This window comes from Pseudonaja textilis, chromosome 2 (genome assembly GCF_049901715.1).
Source record: "Pseudonaja textilis isolate UNSWEBS1 chromosome 2, rPseTex1.2, whole genome shotgun sequence".
Classification (NCBI taxonomy): domain Eukaryota; kingdom Metazoa; phylum Chordata; class Lepidosauria; order Squamata; family Elapidae; genus Pseudonaja; species Pseudonaja textilis.
Window position 1 is genome coordinate 181,900,786 of NC_141991.1, and position 21,509 is coordinate 181,922,294.

General features: G+C 43.2%; 2 long non-coding RNA genes across 2 annotated transcripts in view; one reads left to right on the forward strand and one right to left on the reverse strand.

Annotated features, from left to right (window-relative positions):
- Window positions 1-21,509, reverse strand: part of LOC148127264 (uncharacterized) — an 80,041-nt gene that overhangs the window by 40,472 nt on the left and 18,060 nt on the right. The window lies entirely within an intron of this gene.
- LOC148127265 (uncharacterized) lies at window positions 2,853-19,491 on the forward strand. The gene is made up of 3 exons (XR_015741481.1): window positions 2,853-2,963; window positions 18,539-18,656; window positions 19,270-19,491. It is a non-coding gene; the product is annotated as an uncharacterized LOC148127265 (long non-coding RNA).

Sequence of the window (21,509 nt, forward strand, 5' to 3'; positions counted from 1 at the left end):
TGTATTCAACTTAGCTTTTGACTCTTGTTGACTACCTGGGCCAGTCCCTTCAGTTTTATTGACAAGGTTTTTCAGAAATGATTTGCCATCACCTCCTTCCTAAGGCTGAAAAAGAGACTGAAATCCTAATAATACTTATGAATCTAGGGTTAAGACTATGTTTATATATTTAAGATACTTAAATATTTAGCTATTCTTATAGTATGTTGATTAACTGCTGACACAACTGTTTTAGTTGTTGGATGGTGATGATGATGATGACGATGAATCTATCCCTAGGCTGAAGAGGTAGTAGTAATTTATAATGCCTTGGTAAGACCATACTTGAAATATTGCATCCAGTTTTGATTGCTGCAATGTAAAAAAAGATATTGAGACTCTAGAAAGAATGCAGAGAAGAGCAACAAAGATGATTAGGGGACTGGAGGCTAAAACATGAAGAACAGTTGTAGCAATTGGGTATGTCTAGTTTAATGAAGGGAAGGCCTAGGACACAGGTGTCAAACTTTCTGCGTCATGTTGATGTCATGTGACATATCGTGATGGTTTTTTTGCCTTTGCAGAGCTGGGGTGGGCGTAGCCTACACATGACACATCTGACCCATGGGCCACCAGTTTGACACCCTGGTCTAGGGAGTGACATGATAGCAGTGTTCCAATATTTGAGGGGCTGCCACAAAGAGGAACTGTCAGCCTATTCTCCAAAAGCACCTGGGCAGGAGAAGAAGCAATGGATGGAAATTAATCAAGGGGAGAACCAACCTAGAACTAAAGAGGAATTTCCTGACAGAACAATTAATCCAAACTTGCCACCAGAAGTTGTAGGTGCTCCACTGGAGGCTTTAAAGAAGAAATTGGACAACCATTTGTCTGAAATGGTATTAGGGTTTCCTGCTTGAGCAGTGCGTTGGACTAGAAGATCTCCAAAGCCCCTTCTGCTAGTCTGTCATTTTGTGATGATGATGATAGGATGATCATGAGGATGACCATCATCATCATTTAATGATCCCATAATCCCTTGCGGGGTGGGGTCTGGGCAACTGAACGGAGCTGAGTGTTTACTGGCTGGATGCCCTTCCTGTCACCAATGCAGAGCTTTTTTTTTCAGCAGATATATATTCTCATTGGGCCCAGAGAGAGAAATATCTGCCTCTACCTAGGATCAAACTCACAGCCTCTTGATTGTGAGGCAAGAGCTCCCATCTCTAGGCCACCGCACCACTCATCATGAAGATGACCATGATGATGAGTATTTCATATCTGTTTCCTGGAGAGGGGCAGTGACATAATAAGCGGATCAAAGCACAGTCCTGACACATAAGATCCAACCATCCCATAAGATTCAACCTTCCCATATGCCCAGAACACAAGATATAATTACTTGAATTACTCATTTCCTTATCTCTTTCAGGATTACTCTTCAAAACAGTATCTTTTATTCAGACATCCTACTTTCAAAACACATAAACATGCTCCCCTCTTTTTCTAGTTCATACATTGGTCACCCTCTGAGTCATCTAAGCTCCCTCGTTGCTTTCTAGGGGGTTTCCACCTGCAGTTTCATATAGTTTCCTTCCTTCCTTCCTTCCTTCCTCTCCAGCGTGCCTTACGGTTTCATTCTCCCACTCCACAAATCATCATTGTTCAGTCTCCCGTTACAATGTTCCAGCTGCCTCTCAAACATCCCAAATGTTGTCTGTTAGGTAAAACAATGTTCCAAACATCATTTTGAAAGAAGGAAAGGGAGATTCCAGAAGCAACAGCAAAGATTTTGAGGTGACCAAGAGAAGTTTCTTTTGAACTAGAATCAGTTGTCATGAAAAAAAAAAAAATCTAATCGGGTCTTCAACTTCAAGCAGCCATGGTTTAAAATCTCAACCACAGCTTGCAACAATTACTTCTGAACACTTGATTCAAAGAGAGGCAAGAAAGGTTAAATAATGCCAATTTGGCTTCTAGCATAATTTGCTGTGACCTCTTTGGTTTTTATGAAAAATGTTCCAAGCACTTAAAATGTATAAAAAGTTCATTCTTGAAAAGTACATCTCTCATTTCCACGGAGTACGTAAATGGTAAATGTAAATGGTTACATACTTCCATGAAGTATGTAAATGATACATATAGCCTAGCTTTCCAGCAAGAACTCAAAGCAATATAGGCTGGGTTACCCAGTTTCATCTTTTCAACATCTCTGAAAGGTAGATTGAACTGGGATACTACTAAACTCCTTTTAACTGGAACTACTCCTAAACCCCCAAAACATTGATTATGTTGCAGGGCCCATGAGATATATTTTGAGGAATATTTTATCTCCAGAATTTGACAAAAGCATGGGCAGCCTGCCGAAAATGAGTAATTCTTACGCTTTTGACTCATAACCACACGAAGCTCTTAATTCAAATAAACATGGCTGTAATTTTCCAAACACAAGATCTGAAAGTTAATACACACAAAAAAACTATCTAGTTCAGCATTATTTTACCACAGTAATCAACCAGATGTCTCTGAAAAGGTAACCAGAAAGATAAGAATACTATGCTGTCCCAGCCAGTCTATGGGAGTTGGATAGTTACCTAGGAATTAGAGCTGTCCCCTTAAGGGAATGCATCTTGGTAAATGTAGTTAAAGGCATCCTGGGAAATGTAGTCCATGTCACGTGACCACATCTGTAATCCTGATTGGTCACTGAATTGACCCTTGGTGAGTTGGGGGAGGTTTCCCTCCATTCATACCTAGAACTCATGAACTGATAGCAGCTTTTTCTACCGCTAGGAGAGCTTCTGAGGCTTTCTTAAAGGGGAAAGGGTTGTTTTAAGATTTTTACATGGCTGTTGGGAGGAAATACTTCCCTGGACAATCAGCACTTTGAAGAAATAATGAAGCAGAGCTTTTAGTGACAGGGAACCAAGATGAGTGATATTCAGCAAGGTTTCTTGGCTAGCTCGAAAGATTAACATTCAAACGTGAGTTTACATACTCTTTCTGAGTTTTGGTCTAAAATTGGTTTTTGGTGAAGGTTAATTTGGTGCTTGGTAAAGTTTAATCCTGTGTTTATTGATGGGATAATTTAGATTTATGATTATAATTTTGACTTATGATTCTGTGCTTGATAAAGTTTAATCCTGTGTTTATTGATGGGATAATTTTCTCTATTGAGCTTCAACAAGCAACAGTTACTGTTGTGATTTAATTATTTGCATTGTGTTTCAATTTTTTCTTGCCTCGTGGTTTCTTTTTCTATCTGGGGAGGGGGTCTTCCTCACTGCTTTAGTACTATCTGGCACTGTGCTTTTGGGGTATACTTCTAAGAGGCAGGATGCAGGCCTGGCACTGATTTTTTTAAACTGCCTTTCTGTGGGGCATGTGACCTTTCCTTAAATTTGGGTGATTTCCTTAGGATATCTTGTGAGGTGAGTGAGACCAGCTGGTATCTTTAAAAGGTGCAAATGGATCTAAGGATTGCTTCTCCTGGGTGTGCTTTTTCTGGAGAGCTTAAATGACTCTCTACTAAAGGGTTTCACTTTATGAGCAACAGTTGGCTGTTTGATAGTTATCATTGCATTTTAAATATTTTCATTCCTTAAGATGCTCTGGCACCCTGCCTGATTTGTAACTCCAGCATGGGGGTATTTTTAATCTAATGATTGGTATTTAGGGCAGTTTTTTGCAAGCAAAGAAGCTTTTTGTATATTTGTACAGGTAATCCTTGACTTACAACAGTTCATTTAGTGACCCTTCAGTTACAGTGGCACTGAAAAAAGTGACTTATGATTGCTTTTCACACTTATGACAGTTGCAGCATCCCCACTGTCATGAGAGGTCAGGAGAGGAGAAGTAACCCTTGACATGAGGATGTTGATTTGGCCATGCCCAGAGAGCCCTGGGGAGGGCAGGGCGAGGCCCAGGCAGGTGGCCAGGTTACTGGCAAACCAAATGTACGCCCAGCCCTCTGCAGCCCTCCCCGTAGCTCCTCGTAGCTGCCCGGGCCTCACCCTGCCCTCTCCAGGGCTCCTCAGGCCTTGGAAATTGGCAAAAAACACTTGCTAAGCAACTGGCCATTAACCAAGGACTGGTCATTAAGTGAGGACCACTTACATTAGGTTTGCCAGTAACCTAGCCACCTGCCTGGGCCTTGCCCTGCCCTCTCCAGGGCTCTCCAGGCCATGGAAACTGGCAAAAAACACTTGCTAAGGAACTGGCCATTAAGCAAAGACCTGGTCATTAAGCGAGGAGAACTTGCATTTGGTTTGCCAGTCACATGCCCACGCCCACCCAGAGTCACATGACCACCTAACCATGCCCACCCCAGTCACATGACCACCTAGCCACTCCCAATCAACAAGCCACTCCCACCCCAGTCACATGACCACCAAGCCATACCCACAAATTAGGCCACACCCACAGAACCGGTTGTTATGAAATTTGAATCCCACCCCTGGACAACAGGTTCATATTTAAGATGATTGCAGTAGCCCTGGATCATGTGATTCCCCATTTGTGACCTTCTGACAAGCAAAATCAATGAGGAAGCCAGATTCACTTAACAACCCTGTTATTATTTGAACAACTTTCATTTGTTATTGGTTTTATATTAAGCACCTCCATGGTAGTTTAATAAGGGAAACATGCTGCAGCAAATATTATATCCCTTTAATATACTGTATTAATGAGATCAATTCATTTCTGGGTTGTCTGAAAATATTTTAATCTAAGCATCGTATGCTCAAACCGTGACATAAAGAAATAAAATAATTCATGTTTAAACTAGGGATGCAAATCCATTTGGACCTGGACCAGTTCTAAAAGGTCTTCTCTATATTTGGCTTTTATACAGTCGATCGAATTCTCGGCAGGAAGTGAAACCACAAAAATGCAGTTCAGCTTGAGTATTACGTATTTAGCCCGTTTGCTGCACTGTGATAGATAAATGGCATCCCCTTTGGTGTTCTGGTTTAGTGAAACAAAAAAAAGTCACATAGCTATTTAATTTTATTTCATTTTCATAGCTGTTGCTAGATACAAGTAGGGCAGGTTGGAATTTGCAATACATGGAGCACAGGGTAAACAGAATAAGCAGCCATGTCACATTCCAAGAATGTCACTGTGTTCTTTCTTCTTCAAATTTCCCGTGCATGTTGTGTTTTAGTTTACTCTGTTCAATAACAGAATTTGTTTGTTCGTCTACACATGGCCAAGTCCCTTTCTTCTCTCTGTACACTTATGGATCAATCTCTGACTTTCTGGCTGAGGATAAAGTAGGTGACCAATGACTTGGCAGTGAAGATCCACTTTCAGTGTCAATTTCTTACCCCAGGTTAATATCACTCTAGACCAGTGGTTCCCAACCTTTTTTTCGCCCCGCACCCCTAAAGAAATTTCACTCGAACCTCGCACCCCCTGAAATAAATAATAAATAAAAATGCCAACATATAGCCAATATCCTATTATTTACCTGGACTTTTCTCACACCCCCTGGAATATCGTCTCGCATCCCCAGGGGGTGCGAGCACCCCAGGTTGGGAACCCCTGCTCTAGAAGTATTTATACAGGAAGTTGATTTAAACATTCAGTATGGAATTGGGATTTTTTAAAATGTCAGTTTAGAAAATGAATGTTTTTGCATTTGTGCACTGAATATAAGAAAATGCCTGGTGCTTTTGATTCTAAGCAATAGCACTTAGACTTATTTACCGCTTTACAGTGTTTTATAGCTCTCTCTAAGCAGTTTACAGAGTCAGCAGATTGCCCCCAACACTCTGGGTCCTCATTTTACTGACCGTAGAAGGATGGAAGGCTGAGTCAACCATGAGCCAGTGAGTATTGAATCCCTGGCAGTCAGCAGCATTAGCCTGCAATACAGCATTCTAACCACTGTGCCACCACAACTCTGGTGATATATAAATATGTTAATCTATTCTGACATTGAAGTACCTTTTCCTTTTTGGACTACCCTCAAGTCAGTTTTGACTCCTGACAACTACCTGAACTAGTCCCAGAAATTTTCTTTGCAAGGTTTTTCAGAAGTGGCTTGCCATTGCTTTCTTCCTTAGAACTTAGAATAACTTTATTGTCTCTTGGAATGGACACTAATCAGCATACATTAAAATAAAATTTTGTTGCATACAGCTTTCAAAGGGTCTCTACCTCTAATATGCATTACATAAACCTGAAGAGATAAATAAATAAATAAATAAATAAATAAATAAATAAATAAATAAATAAATACATACATACATACATACATACATACATACAAAATTATCCATATACCCACATATGTTATTTGACATGGAGAAACAACGCAGTCTAGTTCAGATGTATACAAGAGAAATGGATGGCATAGGAAACAAAGCTGTTACAGAATCTGGTAGTCCTGCTAGAAATACTTCGAAACCTTCTCCCAGAGAGGAGCAACAGAAACAGACCATGAAGTGGGTGTGTGGGGTCTCTAGCAATGCTTTGAGCTCTAAGTTCCATAGTGCGTATAAGCAGTATCCAGAATAACAGGAAGCGAGCTTCCTATAATCTTCTCAGCTGTCCTCACCACTCTCTCAATGGACTTTCTATCTGAGGCACTGCACCCACCAAACCAAACAGTGATGCACTTTGTTCAAATGCTCTCAAACGTGCCTCTGTAAAAAGTGGCCAGGACGGAAGGACAGAGATGTGCTCTCCTCATCCAATGCAGGAAATGGAGACATTGGTTTGCACGCTTCACTAAGGATGACGTGTGGAGAAACCAATTCAGGTTGTCAGTTATCTGCACTCCCAGATACGTAATATTGTTGATATTGCACCTCTACAGCTGCATCCTTGATACTGAGTGGAGTATTACTACCATATGCTGGCTCTTTCAAAAATCTATGATGATCTCCTTTGTTTTATTAACATTTAGAACCAGGTTACTTTTATTGCACCAGTCCACCACAGCCTTCACCCAGTAGTGGGATTCAAATTTTGTTACTACAGGTTCTGTGGGCATGGCTTGGGCGTAGCAGGGGAAGGATACTGTAAAATCTCCAGTCAGAGGTGGTATTTGCCGGTTCTTCAAACTACTCAAAATTTCCGCTACCGGTTCTCCAGAACTGGTCAAAACCTGCTGAATACCACCTCTGCATTCACTTCTTCCCTAGATGCATCTTCATTGTTGTCCTGGGTAAGATCCACCACTACCATGTCATCTGCATACTTCACAATATGATTTGTTCCTAGGGCTGAGAGAGCGTAACTGGCTCAAGGCCACCTGGATGGCTTTGTGCACTTGCTTTAAGGCAGACGGGTACATACCGCAGCTTTTAATGTACTTGAATATGGCCCCTACAGCCTGCCCCAAAGCTGCACCTGATTTTTCCAATATATAACAGAAGGAGAAAATTATTAATGACATGGAAAATAACTATATTTAGGAGGGTAGGGTTGACCTAGGCCCAGCTATGTTTTGGAGTGTGCCTCTTGACATGCCACTAAAAAGCCAGCTGCAGCCTTTTGTTCAAAAATAGTGCTACATAGTCTGAATTTATTTGGATCCTATTATTAACATTACATATTTACTCCAATAGGAATAGCTTTGGAGCAGGGAAGGAGCAATACGTTTTTGAGAGGCTGCAGAATACAGCCTGTATTTAACTCTATTTTTATTGAATAGGTACTTTGTGTATAGTTCTGTATCCTCCACAAGATACTGTGTGTACAGTGACTCTGCCTTACAATAAGCTACCATCAACCTAATAATGGTTCCTTATTGAGGAGCAATTCATCATATGTCAGGGAATCAAGGAATGTTATTTTTCCTCTTGCTGGGGAAAGAAGAAAACACACAACAAAGACTAAACAATATTCTCTGTAATTCAGAACGTAATATACGATTGATGTACAAGGGCTAGCGAAATAGTACATTCCATTCCAAAGAAATACATCTTTTAAAAAAATCTGTAAACAGGGTGGATAGCTGTGCTGCATTCATCAGATTATTTCCAAGTGATAAGAGGCATTCCGTGGTCAGAGATGCATCAGAGCTGAAAACTACTTTTAAAAGTCTTCCAGATTTTAAGCAGGGAATTATAAAAGGATTGATGTAAAATATGTACAATAAAATAATTATCCTTAGCTGATTGAAACTCATTATCTAAAATATAACATAATAATTTAGATTAATTATCCAAATTAAGTGTGTTTGGGAAAACAGTTGTACTTAAATATGCTTCAAAGTATTACTGACTTCAAGGATTTACTTTGAATCCTTGAAATTACAAAAATCTAAAATTTGCAAAGTAATTTGTAGACGCAATCAGTGAAACTACGTCTATATTTTGGGTTAGCCATCTGTTGTGTTATCCTTCAAATGGGGAAAATTATTATTAAAATATTGAATAATGAGGTAAATCCATAATACAAAGTATGAATTTAACTGAAATAACCTATAGTAGAGAAAATGCGTATCCCATTGCCACAGGTCAGATGAAGCTCCATTTTTAGCGACTTTATATTTTTATTATAGTTTTTGGAAAATAAAAACTATGAAAAGACATATGAAAAGATTAGAAAAGTACGGTTGATTAGAAAAATACAAATAAATAAATATGGAATCTAAAATGTTTCCCAATATATCTTTAGTTATTTTATAACATTATAACAAACAGTACATGGCATCCCTTTTCAAAGGAGATACTAAAAATTACCATTTAACTTCCAACTAAAAGTACCCATCCCCTCCCACTTGTGACTGTATGACCGTAACTTTGTCGCTTGTATACTTACAATTTATATTGACTGTTTCCTAGTATGATTGATTGCTCATTGTACCCTATGTATCATTAAGTGTCATACCTTATGATTCTCGACTCCTGATGAATGTATTCTTTCTTTTATATATACTGAGAGTATTTACACCAAGACAAATTCCTTGTGTGTCCAACCACACTTGGCCAATAAAGAATTCTATTCTATTCTATTCTATTCTATTCTATTCTATTCTATTCAACATACATAAGATAAGATACTAGATAACACAAAATGCTTGTAGCTTAAACCCTACAATTTTGTTGCCACTCAGAGCAAAGAACACTGAGTTGAAGAGACAAGGACTATGTTCTTATGATACATTTACTCATATTTGACTAGATTTATTCAATTAACCCATTATCTAGGTTCATATGACATGTTGAATTAAACTAATCACTGGGGCAGAATTTGCACAACACATTAAGCATAACTATGGTTGTCTGTTTCTGTTATTCTTCAGCAATTAGGATTAGGATTCGCACCTCACACAGCATCTGCTGGGACTCCCTGTACAAATAGGGCGTAGTATATCCTCCCCTCAGTGTGACTGTGGAGTCCCACGCCAAACTGTACATCCCATTGTGACCCACTGAAAGCTAAGGACATATGCTGGTCCAGTATCTGATTTTTTTAAATCAAAATAATACTGCACTTCAATGTTAGATGGCTTGGACATTGACATTTCAATACAGATCTTTTTAACATTTATATTTTATTGTGTTTTATTAAGCTAAATGAAAAGTTAACATATATTGCTAGCCCATGTATGATACGCCATAAGCTAAATAAATCATGGGATATTATGTCATGGGATATTATCAAAGCATTTTCTTAGGTAGACAGTGACTTCCAGAGTCCTATGAGAAACTATTCAGTGGACAATGAATGAGTTATTTGTCAATATACCTTGAGAGAGCGACTCCAAGGAGATTTTGATTATAGGAATGCATGTTGCTGTGATCTAAACTCCTAGTGCAGAATCTCTATTTATTCCAAAAAATGAATTATTGATGCAAATTATTTTGGTTCATTTTCATTTTCCCACTAAATAATTGTATAGGGATGATGTTATTTTTGTAGACTGCGACAATTAAGCTACAATGGCCTTTGGGAGGGTGTCTCAGGAAGCACAGAAATATTTGAATGTCCCTTTCTGAGGATAGGATAAATCATCAAACTGGTCTGGACTCTGTTAATCTGCTTCTTTCTGACCTTGGAAATTCAAAAGGAAGGAAGGAAGGAAGGAAGGAAGGAAGGAAGGAAGGAAGGAAGGAAGGAAGGAAGGAAGGAAGGAAGGAAGGAAGGAAAGAAAGAAAGAAAAAAAGGTAGCACAGCAGAAGTTGGAAAAGAAGCATGTTCAATTAAAATCCTTCCCAACTTGCTTCTAAACTAGCATAATCAGTGTCAGTCCTGGAGCTATAAAAATATCTCTCCAACTTGCTTTCATTGGAAATAAATTTCTTTAAGAAAAATATGCAGACATGATCAAGAAGAAATGGTAGATTACATGCATTCAGAAGTCTGAAAGGGAATGGGCATGCTCAAAAGCTCTTGTATTGGAGCTTTCTAAGACTGAAAGTAGATTTTCTCTGATTGAGTGTTACTGGTGTTTAGTTCAAAAACAAGTGGCACTGCTTGACAGATATTCGTAGAATGCAGAGGCGGTGAATAACAGCACTTCAGATATTGCTGAAGAGTAATTACCGTAAGTCTCCCTTTGGTCTTCTAAGAAATTGAATAATAATATGTTTTAGAATAATACAGGTGAAACTCGAAAAATTAGAATATCGTGCAAAAGTTCATTTATTTCAGTAATGCAACTTAAAAGGTGAACCTAATATACTGTATGAGATAGACTCATTACATGCAAAGCAAGATAGTTCAAGCTGTGATGTGTCATAATTGAGATGATCATGTCTTACAGCTCATGAAAACCCCAAATCCATAATCTCAGAATATTAGAATATTGTGAAAAGGTTCAATATTCTAGGCTCAAAGTGTCCCACTCTAATCAGCTAATTAAGCCATAACACCTGCAAAGGGTTCCTGAGCCTTTAAATGGTCCCTCAGTCTGGTTCAGTAGGAAGCACAATCATGGGAAAGACTGCTGACCTAACAGTTGTGCAGAAAACCATCATTGACACCCTCCATAAGGAGGGAAAGCCTCAAAAGGTAATTGCAAAAGAAGTTGGATGTTCCCAAAGTGCTGTATCAAAGCACATTAATAGAAAGTTATGTGGAAGGGAAAAGTGTGGAAGAAAAAGGTGCACAAGCAGCAGGGATGACCACAGCTTGGAGAGGATTGTCAGGAAAAGGCCATTTAAAAGTGTTGGGAACTTTCACAAGGGGTGGACTGAGGCTGGAGTCAGTGCATCAAGAGCCACCACACACAGACGGATCCTGGACATGGGCTTCAAATGTCATATTCCTTTTGTCAAGCCGCTCCTGAACAACAAACAAGATCAGAAGCGTCTTACCTGGGGTAAAGAAAAATAGAGCTGGTCTGTTGCTCAATGGTCCAAAGTCCTCTTTTCTGATAAGAGCAACTTTTGCATCTCATTTGGAAACCAAGGACCCAGAGTCTGGAGGAAGAATGGAGAGGCACACACTGCAAGATGCTTGAAGTCCAGTGTGAAGTTTCCACAATCTGTGTTGATTTGGGGAGCCATGTCATCTGCTGGTGTTGGTCCACTGTGCTTCATTAAGTCCAGGGTCAACACAGCCGTCTACCAGGAGATTTTGGAGCACTTCATGCTTCCTTCCGCAGATGAGCTTTATGGGGATGCTGACTTCATTTTCCAGCAGGACTTGGCACCTGCCCACACTGCCAAAAGCACCAAAACCTGGTTCAATGACCGTGGGATTACTGTGATTGATTGGCCAGTAAACTCGCCTGACCTGAACCCCACAGAGAATCTATGGGCATTGCCAAGAGAACATGAGACCGAACAATGCAGAAGAGCTGAAGGCCACTACTGAAGCATCCTGGTCTTCCATAACACCTCAGCAGTGCCACAGGCTGATAGCTTCCATGCCACGCCGCACTGAGGCAGTAATTGCTGCAAAAGAGGCCCAAACCAAGTACTGAGTATGTATGCATGTTTATATTTTTCAGAGGTCTGATATTGTTCTATGTACAATCCTTGTCTTATTGATTGCATGTAGTATTCTAATTTTCTAAGATTGTAGATTTGTGGTTTTCATGAGCTGTAAGCCATAATCATCTCAATTATGACAAATCACAGCTTGAACTATCTTGCTTTGCATGTAATGAGTCTATCTCATATATTAGTGTTCTGTATTAACATTCTTGGAGACTCGCATTCTGATTGGTCCACCCAGACCGCAATCCGATTGGTTCGTGGAACACCTGTGATTGGAGCGCTAAGAATCTACCGCGATTGGCCGAGCCGATCGCGGGAGATTCAAAGCGCTGCCATTGGCCGCCGAGCCGCCGGCCGGCTGTATAAAGCCAAGCGGCTTGCACACTTTAAGCTGTCCTTGTTCAGAGCTGAAATAAAGAGCTGATTGTTCACTTTCGCGTCTCGCCTCTTATGTGACCCGATCCACCGATCTAACACTGGCGACGAGGGTGGGATCGTGAGGCGAGGACCAACTAGCACGTGGCAAACGGTGATCGGCGCCCTGCACAATGGCCAGCACCCTGCCGCCCGCTCCATTCGACCCAGCAACCGAAGACTGGGAGTCATACATCGACCGCTTCCAGATGTTTCTGGAATGCAGCAACCTCAAAGACGCCAACGGCCAGAGGAAACGGGCAGTATTCCTCACACACTGCGGGCCCGCAGTGTTCAAAATGGCCAAGGTGCTGGCAAAGCCCGTCGACGTCAAGGAGATGGACTGGGCTGACCTCGAGCCCATCTTGCGACGCCATTACGCCCCTACCGTGCCCATCCTCATTCGTAGGCACGACTTCTACCGCCGAGATCAGCGCGAAGGCGAGACCATCGGCGACTTCGTGGCCCAGCTATGAAACCTGGGAGGCCCCTGCGAATTCCCCGACCTGGACCAGGCACTTCGGGACCGAGTCGTCCTTGGACTCCGAGACCCCGTGCTGCAGAGCCGGCTGATGGCCAAAGGCAACATCTCCCTCACCGACGCCCTCGCCGAGGCCACCGCCGCCGAGGCCACCCGCCAGTCAGCAGCCCGGATGAGGCAAGCCAACACGACCGAACGGCCAGTGACCAACGAAGCGACCCCCACTACCGCGAAGCCTGGGGAATCCAGCCATCGAGAAACAACCACTCATCATGGTGACCTCGAACCCCAATCCGACACCGAGGACGAGGAAATCCATCTGCTACAGACCGAGCGCGACTGCCAGGACCACAGGGGACGTAAGTCGGGTTTCCACTGCGTCGGTTGCGGCAGCGATCACCCCCACTCCGAATGCCGTTTTCGACGCCATCTGCAGGCATTGTGAGAAGCGGGGCACATCGCCAAGGTGTGCCGCAACAAAAAGAGCTACAGCCCGCAGCGACGTGGAAACAGCCCACGGACGACGAGACGGCACCCCCAGGCACCGAGACCGACCGACTGAGAGCCGGTGGAGCCGCGACAGCCGCAGCAGACGACTCAGCGAAGCACAGAGGCGCGAGGAAACCTACCAGACGGTCGTCATCGGCCATTCGTCAACCATGGACGCCCGAAAGGTACACGTGGCCCTGTGCATCGAGGACCAGCCCTGCGAGATGGAAGTGGACTCCAGGTCCTACCTCTCAATGGTTTCTTGGTGCACAATCAAGCGCCTAGTCCCTACCATTCACCGCAACGAACTAGACGACCAGAAGCTGATCCTGAAAGACTATCAGGGAAATCGCATCCCTGTGGTCGGCATCGGGCACTTTAAGGTCACGTTCAAGGACCACACCGACATCTTGCCACTCACAATCATGGACCGGGACCGCCCCAGCTTGCTCGGCCTGCAATGGTTCGCCCCGCTGGGCATCGAAGTGAGGGGCATCCATCACACAGACGAGGCCGATTGGGAAGCGCCGCTCGTAAAAGAATTCCAGGAGGTCTTCGACAACTCGCTAGGCAAGTACCGAGGGCCCCCTATATCTTTCAACCTTAACCCTAACGTCGCCCCAATCCGCCTCAAACCCCGGCGAGTGCCTTTTGCGCTCAAGCCGAAAATTGACAAGCAACTAGACAAGCTCGTCGCGCAAGGGGTACTAGAGCCCATCGACCATGCCCGTTGGGAAACGCCAATAGTCACCCCCATCAAGCCCGATGGCTCCATAAGGATTTGCGGGGACTACAAGGCCACCCTCAATCACGCGCTGCAGCAAAGCGCCTACCCAGTCCCAGTAGTACAGCACCTTCTGCACTCACTGGGGGGAGGCCGGGTCTTCGCAAAACTCGACTTGGCACAAGCGTATCAGCAATTGCCGGTCGATGCGGAGACAGCCGAAGCGCAAACGATTGTTACACACCGGGGGGCTTTTCAGTGCAACCGACTCCAATTTGGAGTCAGCGTCGCCCCAGGAGTCTTCCAAAGTCTCATGGAGAGGCTCCTCCAGGGAATAAAAGGGGTGGTTCCCTACTTCGATGATGTGCTGATCGCAGCCGCCAACAAAGAACAATTGGAGACCCGTTTAAGGGCGGTGCTTAACAAATTCAAAGACGCCGGCCTTAAAGTCAAAAGAAACAAATGCCAACTCCACACCGAGAGGGTCGAGTTCCTGGGGTACCTCCTGGACTGGCATGGAATACACCCAACCGGGAAGAAACTCAGAGCCATCAAGGAAGCCCCCACACCAACAAACAAGGCGGAACTACAGGCATTTTTGAGACTGCTTAACTTTTACAATGTTTTCCTACCCCAAAAGGCGACCGTGGCGGAACCCCTGCACCGGTTACTAGATAAAGCGGCCATCTGGACCTGGGGGAAGCAGGAGGAGACTGCGTTCCAACGAACAAAAAACCTGCTGACATCGGACGCAGTCCTGATCCAGTATAGCGAGACCCTCCCGCTCACGGTAACGTGCGACGCATCACCTTTCGGCATCGGAGCAGTCCTCAGCCACACCCTACCCGACGGGAAGGAAGCACCCATCGCCTTTTTCTCCCGAATGCTGGCCAAGCCAGAAAGAAATTACAGTCAACTGGACAAAGAAGCCCTTGCCATCGTCGCCGGGGTGAAAAGGTTCCACGAGTACCTTTACGGTAGGAACTTTTCAATCATAACAGACCACAAGCCCCTGCTCGGGATACTCGCAGGGAACAAGGCTACCCCGAACATCCTGTCACCCCGGATGACGAGGTGGTCCGAGTTCCTTGCCGCATACTCATACGAACTGTCACACCGGCCCAGAAAAAACATTCCGCACGCTGACACACTAAGCCGGTCACCACTACCCGACCTAGACGACGACCCAGCGCCCACAATGACGACCCTGCAAATCGAGACCCTACCCAGCACGCCCGTAACCGCGCCAGACATTGCCCATGAAACAAATAAAGGCAAACAGCTGGCGCGGGTATTGAGCTGGGTAGAGCGGGGGTGGCCAGAAAATGATGGCGGCGAGCAGTTCAAAGCCTTCCGAAACCGCCAAACTGAGCTGTTCTCACAAAGGGGGTGCATACTCTGGGGCGACCGGGTAGTCATACCGGAAGCGCTGCAAAACAGAGTATTGGCAATGCTGCATGAGGGACACCCGGGGATCGTCAAGATGAAAGCCCTGGCCAGAAGCTACGCTTGGTGGCCAGGGATGGACAAACAAATCGAGACATGGGTCGCCGGCTGCAGCAGGTGCCAAGAGTCGAGAGCCAACCCCCCCACCGCCCCGGTCCTGGAATGGGAGACCCCGAGAGGACCATGGTCGCGAATACACATAGACTTCGCCGGGCCAACCAAGGGGCATACATTCCTCATCACCGTAGATGCTTACTCCAACTGGCTGGAGGTAAGCGCTATGAGGGCAACAACAACAGAGGCGGTCATCGACAAGCTCAACAAACTCTTTGCAACGCACGGGCTACCAGATGTCATAGTGTCGGACAACGGGCCACAGTTCACGGCAGTGGCATTTGAGAAATACCTGGCCGAACGAGGCATCCGACACGCCTTGACCTCGACGGCTCACCCGGCGGCGAACGGTAGGGCGGAACGGATGGTCCAATACACAAAAAAGGCCATCCAAAAAATCAAAACCGGCGACATCCAGGAAAAAATAAACAAGCTACTCTTCATACAGCACATCACGCCGAGCTCGACCACGAACAAGAGCCCAGCGGAGTTACTAATGGGAAGGAAACTGAGGTCCCCACTGGACCGCCTACACCCCACCTACAACCCTGAGAAACCCCCGGACTCCTCCAGCCGGAACCGGGCATTCAACATCGGGGACACGGTCTATGCGAAGAACTTCACGGGAGACCCCATCTGGGTACCTGCGCCAATAACACAGGTAACCGGGCCCCGATCATACAGACTCCAAACGACAGACGGAAGGAACTGGAAGCGGCACATCGACCAGCTACGGTCCAGACTAGCCACCAGCACCCCCGACACCTCAACAACAACAACCAAGGAAAGCAGAGAGGGAGGGGAAGCCCCAACATCCAAGCCGGTAAACAACGGCAGGCTGGAAGCATCAACGGCACACCCCCCAACGCAAGCCGAACACCCCCCACCAGAAGACAGAAACACCCAAACAAACCAGCCATACTCACCAGCAGACCTCGAACTGTCGCAGACGGGATCTTCACCTGGAAGGTACAGCCAAGCCAGCTCAGCCAGCCCGGAAAGACCGAGCGAGAGCAACAGGAACCGCAACTCGACCAACCCAGGCAGCCCGGGCGGGAGCTGCGGCGACAGGCCCGGCTCACCCTTCCAGGCGGTTCCATCAGCGAAGTGGAGAGCGACGCGGAGCCCGGCCGAACCGGCCGACGACCACACACCGACTGAGCCACGCAGGTCAGCCAGACAGGTTTGAAGCCCCACCTACCTGCGCGACTACGTCACGACACTGCGTCGGACGAAACCATGAGGGGAGGGGTGTTCTGTATTAACATTCTTGGAGGCTCGCATTCTGATTGGTCCACCCAGACCGCAATCCGATTGGTTCGCGGAACGCCTGTGATTGGAGCGCTAAGAATCTACCGCGATTGGCCGAGCCGATCGCGGGAGATTCAAAGCGCTGCCATTGGCCGCCGAGCCGCCGGCCGGCTGTATAAAGCCAAGCGGCTCGCACACTTTAAGCTGTCCTTGTTCAGAGCTGAAATAAAGAGCTGATTGTTCACTTTCGCGTCTCGCCTCTTATGTGACCCGATCCACCGATCTAACACTTAGTTTGACCTTTTAAGTTGCATTACTGAAATAAATGAACTTTTGCACGATATTCTAAGTTTTCGAGTTTCATCTGTAATATGAAGAAAGCCAAGAGATTTTCCACGTTGTATAAGCTAAAAGTGAAGATGGAAAGATTTCATTTCCAAAACATTGTTTTGTTGGAAGTTAAAACCTACCCCTTTCCTAGAAAAATGAAATATTTTAGGATATATTAAAAAGGCAGAATATTTCCCCTAAAAGAGAAGTAGAAACTCAGAGAAGTAGAAACTCACACACCCCACCCCACCCGTTAATGGGCCATTAAGGCCTGGGCCAATCTATTCTACATAACATAATATGGCTGTGCCATGAAAATAAAGTATATCTTTAAAGCATGTGTAGTGAAGCATCTTTGAGCCACAACGAGTAGAAGGGACCCTAATGTACATTCTATTGTAGCTGTCTGAAATTATTTGAACTGTCATAGCAAGCAAACATACAAATCTTATTTAGGTTCACATTCTTTCTACAAGGATGAAACTTCAAGAGACAGACAGAGATAGACAATCTTAGTAATAAACTTGATTTGGGAGAGATGGCTACGGCAACCCCAATAGGACTCTAAAGGCAAATATTTCAGATCTTAAGACACTAGAACAAAAGAGCTTATTACAAACCATAATGTAAATGTCCATAACATCTTACAATTTTACCAAGAATTCTTTGAGGTATAATCGATGTCCACATGCCACAGATTTCCACTTTTTAAAAAATGAGTAGCAATCATCTACTGTTACATACATTGTAATTCCTACGCTGACGGTATCTAAACAGCTGCATTAGAAAAGGAAGCACTAGAGACAGACACAAGAATAACAGTAGATCATTTGGTTTAATCTGTCCTTCTGGGTTTTTTTTTTTTGCTTATCCTACAATGTTCAGGAAGTAAAAACATGCAATTCATTTTAGCTCATTTATTTGTTAGAGATTAAAGGAAAAATAATTTCTTCTTCCAGATAACATCTATTTAGGCTTAAACCTGATCTTTTCTGAACATCTGTGTCAGATGCACTAGTTTCATATTTACCATAAAAGGTAAAAATGTTTGTTGGGTGTTAAGTCTTGCTTGGAGTACATCATATTTTTAGAACAAAGACTAGACCATGGCATACATGCATTCACAGAGCAACCAGCAATTATTTTTTTTATAAATTATTGTCCCATTCTATTATGACTAGACTCATGGAAAAACATTTGACACTGGTATACAGCAGTGTAGGTGGTGTGAAACTGTGACTAAGTAAAGATGAGAGAAATAGAGATTTTAATGGCAATCTCGTATTTTGTTTAATTATAAAAAAAGAATTTAGAATTATTTCTTTGCTTTTAAGATTTAGCAAACTAAATTCAGAGTTTAAAGTCATCCTCTAATGTGAGTTCTAATCGTCTTTCTTAATGCAGATTGAAATGCCGTACTGAAATCTTGATGTCACAGAATGTTCCCAAGCATTCTGCTATCCAATTGATTTTGTTATATCCAAATGTTAAAAAAAAAAACAGGACAGCATTTACAAGAAAGGTTAGTTTAACTTTCAGTGAAAACAAATATTATTCAAGAAACTAGAAATGTGAGTATGATTTTATATCAAGATCATATATCTTTTGACAGATTTTCCCATATTCTTCCCATATATTTGTTTTAATAAAATAACTGGAAAATTCAGGTGTTTTTCTTGTTCATAACTTTACATCATTTATGAAGTCTTACATGCAACATTAGGGTTTTGTTTTTAGGTGGAGAGAATAGAAAGAATAGTGATGCTTTTGAACTTTAGTGTTAGAGAAAATCAGGAATAGCCAAGCAAATGAATACAGAGTCCAGTGCAGAGTTCTCACTCAAGGCATAAAAGATCAAGTTTAGATTACCATACTTTGGACACAGTACATGAAGACCTGGCTCTCTAGAGGAGGCTTTAATGAAGGGATGGGTGGAAGGAAAGAGACCAGGATGGAGTCTAAGGTGGATGGAGTCAATTATAGCAGTGCAAGTAAAACCAGGTTGGAAATAGATCCTCCTCTATGTAGTTGTTCAGAGATGATTTCAACTTGATGCCACATAATCAATCAATCCTAGTCCTAATGCATTTCCTTTCCCTCCCTCAATTTAATACACCTTTTCTTTTCCTTTTCAGTTTGTTTTCCTTTCTGAGGCTTGAACTATTTCCTCCCTTGAATTCAACAAGAAAATCAAATTATTTTCACACTGATGTAAGTAAGCATCATAGAGTAGTCTGTTTTGGAACTTATCTTCTCTTCCAAGTTTCATCCAGTGTTATTTTTTCCTTTTCCTTTGTTTATACAGGGCTTATTCTTTTGCTTATTAAAGTTTCCATTATTCTGTTTTCCTAATATCTTCTGTGTGGCCTCATAATATACCAAGTCTAGTGTCTCTCTGTCTGTTTGTCTCTCTCTTTCTCTCTCTGTACTTCACCCAAGCATAAGGATACCTCCATCATGATCACAGCACCATTATCACAATCTCTTACACCGGCCCCGGACCGGTACCGGTCCGTGAAACATTTTCTACCGGGCCGCCGGTTTGCTGGGCGCCGCCATCTTGTTTTGATGAGAAAGTGCTTCCGGTGAGCTTTTCCGGTTGGAAAGCGGCGTTTGGGTCCTGAAGGAATCCTCGCGCCTTAGTTTCATCGAAGGGGGGGGCAGCTTCAAACGAAACTAAGGCGCGAGGATTCTTTCAGCACCCAAGGCAAGGCGAGCCGAGCAACCGTCCCAAAGCCCATCAACAAAGGTACAAAGGAGGAGTTGAAGGTGATGGGGAGAAGCGGGGGATGGCTGGCTGGCCGGTCGCTCGGCTCGCCTTGCCATGCGTGCTGATGCCGGTACTGGGCCGCGGATCATTTTGTGATGCCGGTACCGGGCCGTGGCACAAAAAAGGTTGGGGGCCACTGTCTTACACTTCTGTCTCAGACAGTAATTAATTAGTGCCCATTCATTATGAACGTTCACTTCCTTTGCACAAAAATCCTCTGCTGAAATTTAGCATAGTATTCCTCAATATAATTACCACTAAAACCTTTTTCTAAAAAACAACACACACACACATGTAATAGCTCAAATCTCTCTTATATGAACTGCTATGAAATTCTATCAGCTTCAACCTCACATAAAACTTAATTTCCCACAAATTGTATTTAATTCTACTAAAAAAACAAATGACAAAATATATCATGACTCTCATACTAAATAGTGGACCAAAGTACATTCTTTGACAATAAATCTCATTCCAAATCAAGACAAGTATCAACATTTCAGTCCACATTTTTGATCACTCACAAAGCTCTGGATTCAAATATCAGCCAATTTTACTGGTCCGTACTACAAGCCCCTAATATCTATTTTAATTCACACATTCCTAATGTGTATATATATTCTTTAACGTATCTTTCCCAATTAGGTTCTTATTTCTGTAAATTGTTAAGTGACAAATGAGAAATAATAATAGACTCTGTGCCAAAAAGAAACCTGTTTGAGTACATTGTATCAGGAAACTCCCATTGAAAACTGGGTGGATTTCTTATATCTGGAGAAGATAACAAATGTTCTAGTCCTGTAAATGTTCATGAGAAAATTTATTTAATACTTTTTGCATTGTCTGGTGTGTATCTGGCTCCAGTAATTTAGGCAATGTTCACCACAAATTTATAATTAAGACACTCAGCAACTATATGTATAGGTAACACCCGGCAGAACAAACACATTACTCAAATAGTGATCTTATTCCAGCATAGTATCCTGTCTGCTTAGTAATGTCATTGTTCTCTGGAAAGAAGCCAGCTCCGAGAGTTTTAATAAAAGACCTTTTTAATTCCGTAAAGTACAATATACTAGCTCCTGAACATAATGAGCAAGCAAAGGGAAAAGGATTTCCACAGGAAGTCAAAACTCATGCAAATATTTGCCTATGTGTTAAGCAAATGTCTTCTATTAACCGTGCTCACTTTTTGGAAAGAAAGGATCTTTTGGAAGGGGCAAATATTGGAAGGGAGAGATTTTGCAGGAATTGACATCTATGGGAGACAAGAACCAAATGTACTGCATAACACAAACACTGTAACTTACTGCTTGCATCAGATGTTGGCATGGAAGTACATAAATGTGACATCCACTGTGATGTCCCAACAGGTGACATTTGGATATAATTTCAGTTTGCTAGGGAAGCCAATGGAGAGTAGGAAAGGAAGCGATTGTAGATGGATGACAAAGGGGTCTCTTTGGTTGTGGGTGGGAGGAAATGACCTGATTGGCCTTTTCTTGCAAACACAGTCCATGTGTTAGCATGAAAAAATTGAAAAAGGGCTCACCAGATTTATAATTACATCCACTATTTATACATTTTAAATACAGGCAGTCCTTG